The sequence below is a fragment of the Rhipicephalus microplus genome, chromosome 10 (assembly GCF_043290135.1).
Source record: "Rhipicephalus microplus isolate Deutch F79 chromosome 10, USDA_Rmic, whole genome shotgun sequence".
NCBI lineage: Eukaryota > Metazoa > Arthropoda > Arachnida > Ixodida > Ixodidae > Rhipicephalus > Rhipicephalus microplus.
The window spans coordinates 74,437,079-74,453,026 of record NC_134709.1 but is presented as its reverse complement, the minus strand read 5'-3'; the positions used below and the strand labels follow the sequence as shown (position 1 = coordinate 74,453,026).

The window sequence follows — 15,948 nt, the reverse complement described above, 5'->3', positions numbered from 1 at the left end:
TTCGGCCAATGCCGTCGTCAAAGTCTCAGCTCTTCTTCGCACACCGTCAATGTGCACCTAAGAAAATGGGAGCGAAGAACAGGCTGGGCGTCTACTTACCCCGAAGCGATGATGGCTTCAGCGGGTCTCTGTGTAGCCTGTCAATAGTCTCTAGGTGGCTTCGTACGATGGAATGAATGTCCCTCAATGAGTTTTCCAGAGCGTAAGAGACAGTTGGGTCATGTGAGTCTTCCTTTGAGATATTCACCTGCTTAGAAAATATGCAAGGAAAATAATGTAGCATCCAGTTGTGTCGTGCTTAGAGAAATTGGGATATCAAATCTGAATGTCGACACTGTTTTACGCAAGCCGGTGATCCATTGATTAATAAACGTTTATTACAGTGCTAGCACTTCATTACATTGTATATTTGAAAGAGCACAGCAACATCCGTCTGCCGCCAACAGCATGTCAAGCAATGACATGTTACGAAACTCCAATGGAAAAAAACTCATATAAAGAAAACATTATCAGCCCAACATTAGATATGATATGAGCCAATGAAGCTTTATAACAATAAAGGAATCTAGCTGAGCGTAATAAGTGAGAGAAGAAAACGTGTTTGTGGAGGGGGGATGTGTGTTTAGTGTGTGGGGATTTGTGTAGGAGGGGCCAATGCGAAATCTCGCTGAGATCCACACCACGGGCGTCTTCCTAGATGAGCTGTGCAATCTTCTTCAGCAACGGGATAGCCCATAGCCATTGCTTGGCCATTGATATCCCTAGCAATGGCCATTGATAGCCACGGCGAATGTACCACATTTGAAGTTTTTATAATATTTTCGTTGAACTACTATTATATAGCCACAATTTTTGTGCACTTTCGTTATGCTTGATTACGAAGTTCCACACTGAGCTACTGTGCTGCTCAACAGCAATCGTCATGCACCGTCGTGATTTTACTAACGTATAAAAGATTGATTTAGCTTTAGGTGACGCTTCTGCCGACCAATTGAATTCGTTTCTATGTGAAAGGTACCTTCTCCAAAAGAACGCTTACGAAATCTGATGCGTAAATCCTGCAATTTTCTAAAGGCTGCACCAACATCAGTGCAATATGCTCACAAAAATACGCCAGAAATGATTTAAGCTTCTCGCCCAAATACCCTTAGAAAGTAGTAACAGGGTACGTCATTTACCATGAAAGTTTTTTTAATAAATGATTAAGGCATGCATGTATTAGTAAGTAACTTCTAGTGACCACACTTGGGGGTTGACGGCAGCTACTTACCACGGACTAACCTTCAGAAGTTAATATCTTGGTTGCAGTTTTTATTAGCGATATACTTTCGCTCAACCAGCAAGCTCTTCACCCAGTCTCAAAACTAAAAAAAGTGGCAGGTACCTCCAGCTAAATTATTGGGAGTTCTTCTACAACGTGGGCAATGTTTTCTCGACACTATATATATATATATATATATATATATATATATATATATATATATATATATATATATATATATATATATATATATATATATATATATATATATATATATATGAAGAAGAAAATGCACCATTGGCAAGCATCATCGCCACCGCTTGGGTACTGGGTCCTGGGCTTCTCTCGCTCGCCTCGTGCTGATTGTCGCCGGCATCTGCTTGACTGTTGCTCTGTCCCGATCCTGTTTTCATCGTAGGGCCGCCGTCGCAACACACGCCAATAAACCCCTTTGCAATATATATATATATAAATATATATATATATATATAGATATAGATATATATATATATATATATATATATATATATATATAATCGTGAAATTTGGATAATTCCACAATGCACCATAAAAGAATTAAAATTACCCCAAGCCACGCATTGCCGATGCCCAGTTCATTGTGCATGGCTTTCAGAAGATAACCTCATAGAATTTGGCATCACAGGTCCCGATGTTGCCGACGTGCTCGAACGTGCACGCATGCCAGGAAAGCAAGCGTTCTGAGCTATTGCTATCACTGCGCTGTCATCCACGCGCTAACACCGATGAGCAACGACTTATCTGAAGCACTTGCTCGTTGTTCAGGGAGACATCGCACCTCTTCTGCATACTCCATGGTTCCTTCGAGGAACCAAAAGAATCACACTGATTTGAAAATGTAGCCATCGCGCACCCCACGGTGGAGCATATGTGCACTCTCAACCCTTTCACTGTCACTAAAATGTCGCCCCGTTCTTCTTATAACTTGAAAAACTTGTAGCGAAGCACAGAAAAGGAAGTACGAGAAAATGAAAACAAAAGAAAAATTCGCATGATTATGCTCTTTGTATCATCTCTTGAATCTACAATGGAGCACATATTTTCGTCGCTCGCTCTGTTGACACGTGTACTGGTGACTGCTGCAAGATATATGTGAACTGGAAGCGTAACTTCCATAGATGACTATGTATTCAGTACTTGGCGGCTCGTTGTCACCTTCCCCATCTGCGTATAGAGGGGACAACTATCAACAAACAAATAAAATATAAAATATGACGTCAATACTGAAAGCAGCAGCAACGTTATGCATTTGCCCTACTTGGAGCGAAATCAATATTTTTTTAGTTGCCGACCATTATCGTGCCGTTACAAATGCGCGATTTTATTCCGCTTTATGGCTCGCTGATTCTCTTCGCGAGCGAAGAGGAAGATCACATAGAAAGATTAAGAAAGCACGGTTGTTTTGTTAGCAAAATAAAAGCTTTCCAGACGAAATTGTGGTGCAGCTGTTCGCGAGCATAATATCGTGATCGTTCGAAAACTCGAGTTGCCCAATCGTGGAAAACCACTACACCGAGACAACAGCCTTGAGAATGTCAATTTGACAACCGTAGAGTGCAGCGTCTTGTTGCTTAGAGGGTCGCATTCACCGTCATCAAATATGAGGGGATGCTAGCTGTGCACCAGCGAATGCAGCAGGCGTCAACTAAAGCGGCTATTTACACAATACGTGCACTAGTTTAGCCAGGAGACGGAAACTCCTCTTACCTCCCACGTACGCGCTCTCCCGTGGTTATGCGCAGTAGCAGCACCTCTTTTACCATTGGCGACTGCCGGGCATCTAACTAAACAAATAAATCACAAACAGAACATTTCTATGATGACGTAACTGGTGAGTTCATCAAATAGAATGAAAAGACGAAACACCGAGAGGAAGAGAGTGGCGTGGAAGCTATTCTCTCTCACTTCGACCTCCTCGAAGCAGCGTAACTAACCTCTCGGGTGGTCCCCTCTTTTGGGAGTAATAAAGTTTTGATCATCATCATCACTTCGCATGCAAGCGGAATGTGTTCGGGCCTTCTTTAAGGTGCGCTGACCACTTGCGTGATGTGGCCGTTCGTTAAACATTTTTTTTTATTTTTTTATTTCGTTCATTTTTGTCTGAAGTGGCAAACGTTAACCCAACTGATTTCTCAGTAATAACAAATTCGACCGACACAAATAAAATTAGCTTTTTTATAAATAATGGAGACATGCCACGTCGTGAGAAAGTAAAAATCTCTAAAAGCAGCTCCAATTTACAACTCATATATGAACATAAGAGCAAACACTGATTGATTGATTGATATGTGGGGTTTAACGTCCTAAAACCATTATATGATTATGAGAGACGCCGTAGTGGAGGGCTCCAGAAATTTAGACCACCTGGGGTTCTTTAACGTGCACCCAAATCTGAGCACACGGACCTACAACATTTCCGCCTCCATCGGAAATGCAGCCGCCGCAGCCGGGATTCGAACCCGCGCCCTGCGGGTCAGCAGCCGAGTACCTTAGCCACTAGATCACCACGGCGGGGCATAAGAGCAAACACTGAACCCATAATATCTGATTAATGCAAAAGTTATCAATAATCGCGAGTAGGACATGTCGTACTTGGCTCGATCATGTTTGTTAGAACGACGTACGCGTCGTATTGTAAAAGAACTTAAGTACTAAATGAGACTGAAGCTCAGATCCACGGATATGCTTCAAGCTACCAGAAAATACGCAAAAAGAACGTCACTGGAAAGAGCGTTTTGGCAAGTTGACTAAACGGTCGTCAGGACAACAGCGTTGCTTGTACGAACAAAAGTTAATTCGTCCAAATGTTTGCTCCAGCGGCATTTCCTGTATTATTTCTGAAAAGCATTTAGTTCATCGCATGTGTTTCAATGATAAATAAGTAAAGACTCACAAACATTCAAACCGGTACTACATAAATTTTATGAAAACGAAGGAGCCTATATTTACTTCACAACATTGAACTACATTCTAAAAGTAGAAGAAGCAAGAACTATGTAGCCGAGCAAACACGAGTTCAAGCCTTTCACTCAACGCATTTTGCCGACAGCAGCTTGGCTGCCGTCTTGACCAATCAGTCTAACGACACTGCCCTTTTGTAAGTCTAGTCACGCTTGCTTATAACTGGGCTGACTTATGTGCTCACCCGAAATCAATACCTGCTCGAATAATGGGTACAAATACGCGTGCTCTCCCTTTGCCACTTCCATTAAAAAAAAAACCGTCGCGGAGCTGGAATTTGCCGGGCTAACACTCTGCAAAGCCGCGAAAAACATCTGTTGGCCAATGCAGCCATCTTCGTCGAATGCGGGCTTGACTTGCTCAATATAACTCACTGTGGCTTCCGTTATAACTTGCTGTCTTTATCTTTCCCGTAGTTGAAACGCCAATCGAGCGAGATAACTGAATGCGATCCAACTTGTAATATCGCTAAGCGAGTGGCAAGAAGGAGTGGAGGCAAGCGCAACAAACTCAAGACAACCACTTCCAGCACTTCACTTGATTTAAAATTTTGTAAAATCAGGATAAAAGACATATAAACAAAAAATCTCTTTGTAGTGGCATCAAATTTTTTATTTGCAAAAACCTATCAAAGCCAACAAATACGAACATTCACATCAACGTCACTCCATTCGACCATATCTTAGGTTGCCCGGCAACCGCCGTGAGAGTGCATGTTTCGTGAAACCGAAACTAGCGCCGAGATTTCGGGGCCTGGTTAAGCTCTCACAAGTCACCCCAGTGCACATAAGCAAATAAATAAACTGGGGAAACTTCGCCCGATACAATCACGAAAAATTGAGCAATGTCTCGTTGTGCCAGAAATGTGCCGAACTGAACACAAGCTCCGATAGCACATTGCTCGGAGACGCCCCCCCCCCCCCCACCCCAACATTACGGCACTTGACCAAAATTTGAGGCAATGAACCATTTAGTGAGGTGTCAAATAAACTGCAAAGTAAATTTATAGCTATCTTTTGGATTTATAACATACGACTACTTCCAAAAATTTATGTTTAGTTTTACTTTTGTTTTTATTCCCCTCCTCAACATGCGGCAATTCAGTCGTCGGCAGGCGTTGGTGCCTGTGGCAACATGCTTTTATTACCTTTCGTTCTAAGTTTCGTGACCCATATCGTCTGACCATGCACAATCCCTGATAGCGAATCGCATGGATACGCCCCTATTTACGGAAGTCGACCAAAATATCTGGCAATCAACCATTTAGCTAAATGTCAGACAAACCATAACCTAAATTCATACTTCAGTTATGCGTATATAAAATTAGGACCATTTGGGAAAAAATTATATGGAATTTTTTTTATTTTGACTGTTTGTCCCCTCTTCACCTAGTAGTGCTTCGCTGTAGACGGCAGGCGTTTATGCCTGTGGTAATGATTTTTCGACTTTTTTCGTTCCAAGTTTTGCGACTGATATAATTTGACCATGACTACAGAGTGATCACGTCCACTCCTCGTTTTCTTTCTCTTTTTTTTCCTTTTAACGCTTCTGCTGAAGCCTGCGAAATTAAGGAGCACTCACCATTGCCTCTCGAATAGAGTGAAAGTTGACCCCATCACTAATTCGGCTCACTCGCTGCATCATCACTAGCAGCTATCACCCGCAAACGAGTTCTTTATATTACCTTTCTATCCCTATCTGTCATCTTGACTCCACAACGCGCCATTACTCTGCATGTCCAGCTTTCTTCACATCACCGCTAGCAGGCCAGCACTGGGGGTGCGTCACGGCTAGAAACACCCACCAGTTAAAGGGTTAATAGGCTCATTTCGGACGGTGACAGCGCGGCCTGTCCCTAAACTTATGGCAAAAGGTTTCACCATCCTTCGGCTTCTCATGCCTTCCTTTCAGCGTCTCCATCACTTCCCTTATGTCATTACCTTCACCCTTTCCTTTGTTATGCAAACGGTTATTTCAAGGTTTTCTTTTGTGAGTAACGTTTATTTGTAGAATTTTTCGATATATAGTAATTACCACCTCTTTCTATGCATCACGAGAGCACAGAATTTATGACGAGGCTGTAATAATTGCTCTGTTCTTTTTTTTATTTTGCATTTTCCAGACGTAGTGTCGCCGAATGTAGGTGCTTCCTACTACAAAGTACCTACAAACTACAAATGTTCGGTTTTGGTGTCTGTGAAAACTCAGTCATATTTGAGTCCTTAGTCTTGATCACTTTGGTAACATACGTGCAGTGAACTAAAAGCCTTGGAGTGTTAGATGTTGCACACAGTTCAGTGGCTGTGGCACCTCTAATTAGACTTTAGGTTTTGTGGCTGCATGAATGTATTTTATTACTATTTGAACAATGAGGCGCCTTTTCAACAAGGCTGTAAGCAAAACATATATATTTAAAGCGTGGGTTCGGGCGAGGACTCATTGAGTTCAGAGCTCTAGCGCTCACACCTCCTTCTCCTCATCGTAGGGTACACAGCTGCTTGGTCCCAGGCATTCGCAATATGTATAAAACAATGTGTTGAAGCCTTTTGACCAGTAAGGCTAGCTGTACAAGCAATCTGATTGGTAAGTTATGCCAGCTGTGGGGCACCCGAATTTTCAGGCTGCATGCCGAGGGATCAATTGGTATCCATTGATGGCATGCGAAAATATGTAGCCCATGCAGCTGTTATTTTGTCCTCCAAGATGCTTACATTTCTTCTAATGGCCAAACCTGTATTATTAGGAGCTTGCCATTGATATAACCTCTAAGATGTCCCGAGCCAAGCATTCATTTCCCGCCAGAAAGTTTGATTTCTGTGCTTTCCCAGTAGGCATGTTCAGAATGAGCAACGAGGCGCATTCTCTTTCAAATGTGCCCAGTGCGCTCCAGCTTGCAAACTGCAACCTTTCCGTACTGACTTAATGCTTTAACTGTGAAGAATTTTTTGCTACGTAACGAAAGAGGGTGTCGCAGACCACCGCGCAGAATTTGAAATATGTCATTTTTAGAAAAAAAAAGTTACCCATAAACAAACAAATGATTGAGTTTGGTCTAGATAAAGCCTTAGATTCCAAATCGCACAAGAAAAAAAAACATTTTCTCCACATTATTGCCTACCTTGTCTGTTGACACACGCAATGCCATCAGGCAGTACCAGGGTACACTGAATTACGCCCCCCCCCCCAAAAAAAAAACTACTTAAAGGATCAGTATTCTCGCTTGCCACTCTGTACAAAATATGTTTGCGTCACAACCACCCTCAACATGTTTCCGCAATTTCACTGGACGTTTTATTTAGAAGGGCCCGCGAATGAGCATTTAAGATGACAGAGTTTTAAAAGAAACATTTGCTTTATTAAGTGATAGTTCTTTCCACGAGGACCATTCGCAGCATGTAACTTCTAGCGCGCTTCTGGAGTCAGACGGGCTACCGTTGCACCACCGGGTCACGATGTCCTTCCTCAGTTAACCGCACCAATCTTTCGCCTTTTTTTCTTCTAGCGCGCTTCGCTGCCGCTGAAGTCTGCACGACGAACGCACACTCCGAACCCTAATAGGCCGCAACGCCTGGTGTTAATGGGCACCAGCAGTCGATGCCGTCCAGTCCCAATGTGGCTCACAACAATCAAAGTTTTGAATGCAACAAGCTTGTTACATTGATAGTTTAGGCCAAGGTCAGTTTGTCGTGGGCTACGACAGTGGGTGCGCCCGCCGCTTTCTGTACCCATTCTCAGATTAACCAAAGGACAAGCGTATTACTCTCTGTCTAGTAGGTTCATCGTTCAGTAAGAAATCTCACAAATGGGTCCGGCACAGGTGGGTCAAAGTAAAGAGAGAATGAACATGGGCGTTACACATAAAAGAGTTAAATAATCTAGAAGTGCAATGCCATGATATGTGGTTGCAACCTTTTTTTGGGCCAGTTATTTGGCCAGTGAAATAGGAATAATAAGATACATTGCCCATATACAGCATGAATTGAACCTTCTGCATAGCAGACCAGTCTTTAGTTACCAACATATTCCAACGAGCCCACAGATCTCTTTTAGGTCGACCGATCAAATATGTAGAAAAGAAAAGGAGATGCTGTTAGCAAAATACCAATTCACGCACATTCCAAAAGAAGAAAGAAAAAACGCTGCGAGAAAAATTTCATGCTCAAAAGACAAAATGCCTGCGCACAAATGGGCACTTCCGTTGCAACTATAGCAAAAGCACTGCCGTTAAATGTGAACTCTCGTTTAATGTGCGCCGTCCAGGCCATTTGCCTCGGCATTTTTCACGAACAGCTCACTGCTCTCCCATAGTTGACTATGCGGTACTTTGAATCAATAAACATTTTTTTCTATGCCCACCGTGAATGGTTTTCGCGTGAATCTGGAAACTGGGACAGCATGTTTCTCTCCCACAGTAGAGGATCTTGTTCTTTGAATCGTTTAACACTCTTTCTAAACACAGCCCTCCCTGAATAATCCGTGAAACTCGCAATTTCGTCGTGAAGTCCTTCACGGCAAATTTTTGTCAACAGCTAAGGCCTCACCAAGTGTGCGACCTACGGGATGGCTTTATGCTCTCCTATAGTAGAGTGCCTGGTACTCTCACTCGTCAGCCCCTTTTTCTAAACACACTTGTTCCATGAGCACCGATTTTCTCCAGCGTCTAGATCACATCAGTGGAGCGGCTTTCTGCCATACAATAGTAGACGTACCAAGTACTCTAAATCAGTATACGTTTTAAGAGTGAAGCTCCTTGTGCCGTGGGTCAGGCATCGCTGATGTATGTAGTAATAGTAGTAGTAGTCGTAGTAGTAGTAATAGCAAATAGCGACCTCTCGTTTAGTACCTGGAATGCCCGCTAAATGGCAGTACTTCTATATGATGCATATGTGATGAAAATATGCGAGATGGTGGTACTTGGAGCGTTCACTAGATGTACGAACGAACGGACAGCCGGATGGATGGATAGACAAACACCAGGACGGGTGGACGGATGGACACACGGACGAACGGACAGACATACAGAGGCACGGACGGACGGACGCAAAGTCGGGCTTCACTTCAACTGTATGCAGAGCCACTTTGCGTTGGCAGACGCGTATCAGAATAAATTTCACAAAATATAAGTTATTTGAACGTTAAGTACGAGTTAAATAAAATTAGGCGCAATTAATACTCTGCAGTGATATCTGAAGCAAAGAACTGACAAATAAAAACTTCGCATGTTAGGTTTAATCAAGCTATTACGTATGCCATAAAATTTCAGCGCAAGATATACCTTTACTACTATAATTATTCGGATGGAGTGAATCCGTGATGACTTGCTACTGCTGATTACAGACCACATTCGGATAAAAAAAAACTCCCAAGCATTTCCCCGAGGGTTAACATGGTGAAGTGCGAATGCATGGGGTCATGTTATGAGGGGTATTTATTAATTCGCACTATTATATTTATTAATCACACTATGGTGCCTTTATGGTGTAATGGTTCCTGGGAATCGCAATTTGATCACACGGGAGAGTTGACGTTAACTCACTGGCGAATGCAAACGAATTTTAACTTTACTCCCCCTCATAGCATCACCCCGTGCATTCGCACTTAACCATGTTCACCCTCGGGGAAATGCTTGGGAGTTTTATTACTAATGATGATGATTAAAGTGTAATTAATGAATTTAAGTGTTGTTTGTCATGAAGCATTTGTGCGCAGATACATTATATACGAAGTATTATTTATTTACACTTCGCGGTTTTCGTACGCTGCAATAAATGCACACATCGCGAGCGCGTCACACACACAAACTACACTACAGATTAGCACCTATTCGTGTTATCGTTGTAGCTCACGGTTAGTACCAGCGCTTTGGGATCCGAGAAATGTACGGTGAGCGGATCCGGCAAGACGGAGCAGACCGTACAGTTCCTACTGAACGCCAAGTCTATGAAGCCACCGTTGATCGTGGTCGGAAACTCGAGAGACAGACACGTCATCGAGTAATTGTTCAGCATGTGGTCAACCAACCAGCCATTGTCCTTTCTAACGTCCACGTTAAAGTCCCCCACCACCACAATTGGAACCAAGGGACGTGCGCGCACAGACTCACTCTCCATCGCCGCATCCATCTGCTCCAAGACGTCATCTCTCGAGAGGTTCGGGGCCAGGTAGACGGTCACAAGCAGGACAGCATCGCCGGAGTAGGCACTGTAGACTGACCGTTGCCCCGCGTGAGCCGCCTGATGCTCAAGAAAGGGAGTCGAGGCGAGATGAGGCGCTCTTCTACCGCACCGGGTTCAGATTGGGAAGGTCCACGGGACGAGGCGGGTACGCGTAGCCGTGGCTCTTGCTCAATGGCGGAACCCGCCCGGCCAGCAGGGACTCTCGGCAAGACGCACACACCCGGAACGCACCGAAGGGAGCCAGCCGCGGGTCTTGCGCATCCATGTCGTCGCATCGGTGTTCGCCCGACCGTCTTACGAACTCGTTCCAAAGAACCCGCAACGCGTTCAACCTGTTGGTCTCGTTCCTCACGCCGGAAATGCAGCTCAGGTTGTTATCGAACCACAGCCGGTCACACACGGCGCAGCTGTGACCGAAGCTGCGATCCACAAAGTCGCGTTTGAAACGCGCGTCTGGACGAGCAAAGTCCACGGCTCGCACCCTCTCCCGCGCGGCATGTTCACTGGCTCGAACGGCTTCGGGAACGTCTACTCGCCGTTGACGATTGCGAGCGGCGTCTTGACGCCGGCCTTCATCGCCCTTCTCCGCCTGACGCTTGCGTTGTCGTTCCGCTTCTTGGGCCGCGTTCGCGGCTCGATGCTGACGCCTCATCTCGGCCTCTCGAGCGCGCAGTTCACCATCCGCTGCACGCTTCGCCCGCTTGTCCTCGGCCTCGTGAGCGCGAAGTTCGGCATCCTTTGCACGCTTCGCCCGCTTGTCCTCGGCCTCGCGAGCGCGCAGTTCGGCATCCGCTGCACGCTTCGCCCGCTTACGTTCGGTCTCACGAGCCCTTCGCAGCGCCGCCTTGTCTTCCAACGTCGGCGAAACCACCGCGGTACCGTCACCTCCAACGACGGGTGCAGTGCTGGCGTTCGGTTGTACTGTATTCGTTGTTGATGGTAGCGTTGCCTCCGGGACATCCATCGCACGACCCGCTCTCGACGGGAGACTGAGAGAGAAGGTGGGCGCGCGCGAGAGAGGGGTGCGCGTGCAGCTGCAGCGAGCGAGGAGAGCGGAGGAGCGAGCGAAGGGGGAGGGGGACGCGCGCAGCGGCGTTAAAGATATAAGGCGCGTTACTGACACCGATATCAGCGTCGCGTCCGTGGCTTATTCGGTAGAGCGTCGCGCTGCGGCCCGCCAAGTCCTCTTTCTTTTAAAGATAGAGAGAAGACTGCGGACGCCGCCGACGGCGGTGGATGGTTTGGGGTCGCTTATAAAGTGTATTCACACTTAATAATAAAATGTGCCGGTACATCACCTGCTTCGTCATATGTTCTTTTAAAAATTTCAGAAGCCATGTGAAATTGAAATAACACAGCGTGAAAAGAATAGAGAACCTTTGAAACTGGTCGTCCGCGTTCAAGTAGGTGCTGGTGACTGCACACGAACATTGACATCGCAAGCCTTAAGCATTTCACGATGCCTCGCCGCGATGGTCTAGTCGCTATGGTATTCGGCTGCTGACCCGCAGGTCACGCCATTTAATCCCGACTGTGGCGGCTGTATTTTCGATAAAGGTGAAAATCCTGTAAGCCCAAGTGCTCAGATAATTTCGGTGCACGTTGAAGAACCCTGGGTGGTGGAAATTTCCGGAGCCCCCCACTACGGTGTCTTTCATAATCATATAGTGGTTTTGGGGCGTTAGACCCCACAAATCAATCAAGCATTTTACGATAATGTAGATTTGAATGCTTAAGAGTCCAAGGTAAAGGCCACGAAGAGCCCCTTCGAATGCAAGCACTGTTTACTATCGTCCTTCAAAACAGGAAGGTGCGATTAGCACGCCATCGATCGCTTCACTTTCACTGTATTCTTCATAGGAAACTTGTTTTTTTACGAACTCAACCGATGGCAGAGGAGAGGAAGGACACTGCGTTAAAAGCTTCCTAGCTTTATGCCTGCCCTGCAATGCAGAATCCTTCGCACTCCCATCGTTCTTGCAATAACGATTGATTTTTACATACCGATCGCACTGAGCTTTTGTTCCAGCCGCACCGACCGGCAGCGGCTGGAACAAAACAGCGTATGACGCGTACTTTAAAAATTTCTGAAGTGCCAATCATACTCGTCGTGCACGATGGCTTCTCTATATTTTAGTAAGCGAACTACATCTACTCCTACGCATTATAATAAAGCTTGTCTTAATTGGTTGATATGTGGGATTTAAAGTCCCAAAGTCACCATATGATTATGAGAGACGCCGTAGTGAACGGCTCCAGAAATTTCGAACACTTGGTTTCTCTAATGTGCGCCTAAATATGAGCACACGGTCCTACAGTATTTCCGCCTCCATCGAAAATGCAGCCGCCGCAGCCGCGATTCGATCCCGCGACCTGTGGGTCAGCAGCCGAGTACCTTATCCACTAGACCACTGGGGCGGGGCAAACCTTGTCTAAAGTGACAGCGCGTGATACAAGGGCATCAATATATTGATATCGCAGGAGAGCTCCAGATGATGATCGGCCATCGTACTGAAAATCAAGCGATTTTGCTCGTGGGTCCGCAATATGCTCATCAATGTCTTTCCACTTTCATGGTACTTTTCGAGACGAATAAGAAAGTGGCTTACTTGAGTATGTGTAAAGCCTTTCCTAATATAAATTGTTAATGTGATTCTTGATCAAGTGCCACGGTAACGTGGTCGATAAAGAGACCGCAATCACACGCGTTTCTTTCCTTCGGAATTGAGACGTTTTTACGAGAGCTCAATGGGGAAGCTCTAGACGGGTTCAATGATTCAATTCATTTAACATAGGCGCAATAGCAGCCAAAGAATTTCTCCGTGGTCATTCCTGTTTCAACGCTGTCTGCAAGATAACCCCTTTTTAAATAGAAAAGTGCTTTAGAACGGGGTCCACCACGACTCCGCTGACGCACTTCCATCACGGAAGTGACGTTGAAAAGTATTTACTAAGAAATCGTGAAGAATACATCCAGAAGGCAAGAATCCGTCACATGGAATCGAGTCAGCAACCTCTCAATTCTCAGTGCGTGGCGCTAACCACTACGTCACAGCGCGTACGTTGTCTGGAGCGCTAACGGCAAGTCATTTATATACACCATTCATCGTTTGGCGGTACTCATAGCTTTGAAACTTTCGCACGTTTTTGTTATCAGGGGCGAGGTGGCGCGGCAGGCTTGCGTTGGGTAAAGCTTTGGGCCCACTCTGAAGGATGTTGCCTCAGCTAAGCGCCGCCTTCACAGAGCTTGGTTAATCCTTCGTGCACGCTTATCAAGCTCGCAATTCGGGAAAGGACGAAGGCCACTTAGCAAGCACCACTGCCGCGCTTACGAAACGAGGGCGCTGCTAACACATTACGCAAGAATTGTGACAGTTGTTCGCGCTGTCCTGTGTGTACTTGCAGGCTCGTTTCGTCTTTCTTTCTGTTTGAACACCTCGCTTAAAGCGTCGAGCGCCGACAGTTGTTGTTCTACGCTCGTCCTATGTATGCTAATTTAGGGCGTGCTTTCTGTTTGAGGTGAGCGCTCCAAGATTCAAGCTGCTTGCCGTTACTAACGTGACTCTACATTATGTTGCTGTTGCTGAAACAATGCCTAATAAACGGTCAACTACCTCTCTAAGGACACGTCTCACTTTCGTGCTGTACCTATTCTAATATAGGGAGCCACGTTTTTTTTATGTGCACCTGCCGTAACAGGTTAAAGTAACTAACCGCATGATAAAACAAAAATTAGGTTTAATGCTGTATACCGCTCGTATGTACAAACTGTTTCTGGATGTGCTGCTGCATAAAATTGAGACACGATAATAATAATATTTAGGATTTGTTGTCCCAAAACAATAAGACGATTATGAGAGATGCCGTATTGTAGGGAACCGAAAATTTCGAACACCTGGGGTTCTTGATCATGCACCTAAATCTAAATAAATGGGCCTCGACCAATTTCGGCTCCGTATAAAATGCAGCCGCCGCAAAAATATGGTATGAAACTAACGTTCCCCTTAAGGCAAAATGTGTTTCAAACAGGCAGCGCGTCAATATGCAGAGGCTTGATCAGAGGATGCGCATACCATCCCACTCAGGTTCAGAGGTTGACAAGTCAAGCTTCATGGAAACTGGCTGTCATCAGTACATATTTTGTGTCACCCTCTTTCTCTATGGCAACTCCATTTATTTATTTATTTATTTATTAGAATACCCTCAGGGCCCGTAGGGCATTAAGGGCATTCTAATAAATAAATTGAAGGGCGTTGGAGGCTTGAACAGTTGGACGTCAATCATCATCAGCAAGTGCGCTTGCCCTGGCAGATTGATAGATTGATATGTGGGGTTTAACGTCCCAAAACCACCTTATGATTATGAGAGACGCCGTAGTGAAGGGCTCCGGAGATTTCGACCCCCTGGGGTTCTTTAACGTGCACCCAAATCTGGGCACACGGGCCTACAACATTTTCGCCTCCATTGGAAATGCAGCCGCCACAGCCGGGATATGAACCCACGACCTGCGGGTCAGCAGCCGAGTACCTTAGCCACTAGACCATCGCGGCGGCGCGCGCACGTTAAAAAACAACCTTTATAAGGAATGAAAAGCAACCGCGCAAAACCAATGTACAGGCATGAATGCCTTCAAGGAGATTGTCTGCTGCTCTTAAAGAAGGGCGTCGATTACTGAGAGATAATTGGTAATTAAAAAGGGGAATGTTCTCATGTAATCACGTTTTTTAATTCAAGGCAGCAGGACGAAGCAGGTTTGTCTTACACAAAAGAAACAGTATTTGCTCGAGGCATAATTACCAGCCTTCCGAAAAGCGCCTTCACGATTAATCATTTCGAATGTACAGCAGAAAAAAAGAAGCACGAAGAAAAGGCCATTATCAATTTGATAAGTCGAATACAATTGCGAGTACATAACCACACACAATGAAGCGAGATTGTCGAGTACTATGGGACATTAAAAAAATCACGGTATATTCAAGCAGTCAATGATAATGAGTAAGGCGAAGCGTCAGTCAGTCTGTCCGCTCATCCACCAATCCATTCGTTCTTGTTTCCACGCGTCCGTCCGTGTGACCGTCCGCGCGTCGGTCCGTCCATCCATTCGTCCGTGCGTCTGGTGATGCGTCTGTCCATGCGTCCATTCATGCGTCCGTCAGTCGGTCTGTGCGTCCATCCGTTCGTGCGCCCATCTGTCCGTCTGTCCGTCGTTCGTGCAGCCGTCCGTCCATGCGTCCGTACATCTGTCCGCCCAACCGTGCATTTATCTGTGAGTCCGTCCATCTGTCTGTGCGTCCATGCGTACGTGCTCCCATTCATCCGTACACCTTTATGTCTGTCCATTCATCCGTCCGTCCACTCATCCGTCCATCCGTCCGTCTGCTTGTCTGTCCATCTGTCCATCTTGCGAACACTTACCTCCATCTCGCATCTTTTCATCATTTATTCATCATAAAGAAGTACCGCTATGCAGAGGACATTCCATGGACTAAATGAGAGGTGGCTACATACCAT

General features: G+C 45.5%; 1 long non-coding RNA gene across 1 annotated transcript in view; it reads right to left on the bottom strand.

Annotated features, from left to right (window-relative positions):
- Positions 1 to 15,948, bottom strand: part of LOC142774449 (uncharacterized) — a 318,906-nt gene that overhangs the window by 105,815 nt on the left and 197,143 nt on the right. The window contains exon 3 of the long non-coding RNA XR_012886404.1: positions 100 to 247. This is a non-coding gene — a long non-coding RNA (uncharacterized LOC142774449). The remainder of the gene's footprint in view (positions 1 to 99; positions 248 to 15,948) is intronic.